This window comes from Clytia hemisphaerica, unplaced genomic scaffold (genome assembly GCF_902728285.1).
Source record: "Clytia hemisphaerica strain Z4C2 unplaced genomic scaffold, Clytia hemisphaerica genome assembly, whole genome shotgun sequence".
Classification (NCBI taxonomy): Eukaryota; Metazoa; Cnidaria; class Hydrozoa; order Leptothecata; family Clytiidae; genus Clytia; species Clytia hemisphaerica.
The window spans coordinates 96,888-99,164 of record NW_027104476.1 but is presented as its reverse complement, the minus strand read 5'-3'; the positions used below and the strand labels follow the sequence as shown (position 1 = coordinate 99,164).

Genomic DNA, 2,277 nt, shown 5'->3' with positions numbered 1-2,277 from the left:
TGCTGGGGAAATTGTCCAAATGACACGAGATATCCTGAGAGATTACCTGCTGGAACATCTTTTTTGCCCTTTCCGAAACCTGGTAAAATAAATGAATCAATGACTCTTTGGGAAAAGAAGAGACAGAACATCAGAACAGAGAAAGCAAAGAGATGGGCACATGCCTGTGGCAGGAAAGATTTTGGAATACAAAACATCAAGGGACACACTTACATTTGTACCAATCATTTTTTCAATAATTCTGGTCCTACTGAGGAGAATCCAGACCCTTTTTCAGCTACTTTGACTGTGTCTGAAGTTAATAAGATAAAGCTTGGAAAAAAGCGAAAAGCACCAGCACCTCGTCAACCAATTCCAAAAAAGAAGTATAGTAGTAAGACAATCAAAAAGAATTCGAAAACTAACCAACCTGGTTTTGCTGATATGGACCTTGTTGAACCTGAACCTGAACCTGAACCTCGCACTAAAGATGCTTCTACTCAAACCGAACCAATGTCAATTTCGACAAACAGAAACGCAAACTGCTGTAATTCAAACTTCAACTGTATCTACCGAAACAGAGCCAGATAAGTTGGCAGTTGCTGGTCGTATTGAAAACCTGGTCTTGAAAAATGAGTTAACTTTAATAAAATCCAAACAGCAAATGGAATCTCATTCACCTGTCAGGTTAACAAATCCAATGGATATCAACAATATTTTAAAATCTGTGAAAGAATGTATATATTTTATTGGACTCTCACCAAATCATTTTTGGAGACTATATGAATTCCTTGGAGAAGCAAAATTTAATTTGACATATTGGAACAGCAACAAAAAAGAGTCAACTACCCAAACTAGAATTACTTCATTAACATTACCTGAACAACTGTTTGTCACTCTACTTCGATTACGTAGGGATTTAATATTTTCACTTTGGCTCATTTTTATGGTGTGAGTGAAACAACTATTCGTACGGTCTTTACAACCTGGATGATGTTCATGTTTCATCACTTCAAATCATTTGAAATTTTTCCTGAACGTCAAGCTTTTAGAAAGTTTTTACCAAAAGTTTTTCGACCATTCAAAAAGATTAGGGCAAGCATTGATTGTACTGAATTTAAATGTCAGACACCACGTGACTATAAGCAACAGGGACATTTGTATTCAAGCTACAAAAGTCATTGTACTATGAAATGCTTGATAGCTGTTAACCCGAATGGTGCTGCATGCTTTGTATCAGATTTGTATGAAGGCACTATTTCAGATGTCGATATTTTTTATCAATGTGGTATTTTAAACATGTTAACTGCAAAGACTCTTTTCTTGTTGACAAAGGATTCACAATTCAGCATCTTTTACTTCCTAAGCAGGCAACAATTTTTATCCCTCCCTTCTTGGGTAAACGGAAAAAATTCACAAAACAGGAAATAATTTTAACTAAAAGAATAGCCAAGCCTAGAATACACGTGGAAAGGTTTAATGAACGTTTAAAAAAATTCAGACTTTTAGACAGGGTAATTCCCCTGAATTTAGTACCAATGGCATCACAGCTAGTTTTTGTAGCATCTATGTTGTTAACTTCCAAGAGGTTTTATGTAAATAAATTACATTTTTCATTTTTCTCATTGTTTCACCAAAAAGTACGTATAAGTTAGATTGAGATTTAGAAATTTATTTTCCCTCCTGCTAATTTATTTGGTGAATGAGATGATACCATAAGATGTCGACCCCCCCCAGTTTTAATTCCGACATGTATCATACGAAACAAACAACCTTTTTAGCCATTGTATTTTCTTGCAAAAAAAACTTTTTAGAAATTGTTATTATTTTGAATATTTCTGTTTAAACCAGGGACCCAAACCAAAATGATTTGAAATCATAACAATTACTGTCTTTTCAGAAATCGAACCAAATTGTTACTTTGTACAACAACAGCCAGCTATTTTTTATTTTTGGTCATTTTGGTTTCTGAATGTAAAAAGTCAATTCAGGATGTTTAAGTATCTTAGTGGTATTTTTGCTCTACATTTAAATCAGATATTTTAATTTGTATATATTTTTAATTTTGGCTTTTAATTAGTCTAAATTGTATCTTTGTTCTTACTTCATTAATCCCAGTTTAAAACAAGGGTACTGGGAAAGAAAATCTTTCAAATACAATCTGCATTGTTTTATTAACTTCAGTGAAACCTTCCCAAATTTCAAATAATTTTACAACAAATCTGAATTTTTATTGTCATTGATACTAAGGGACACAAGATTAACAAGGGGTTTGTTTCTATAAATAAAGAGGCCTAA

The 2,277-nt window shown here is 33.2% G+C and overlaps 1 pseudogene; it reads left to right on the top strand.

Moving 5' to 3' along the window:
• Nucleotides 1–469: 469 nt before the first annotated feature.
• LOC136821433 (uncharacterized) lies at nt 470–1,582 on the top strand (annotated as a pseudogene).
• Nucleotides 1,583–2,277: the final 695 nt, after the last annotated feature.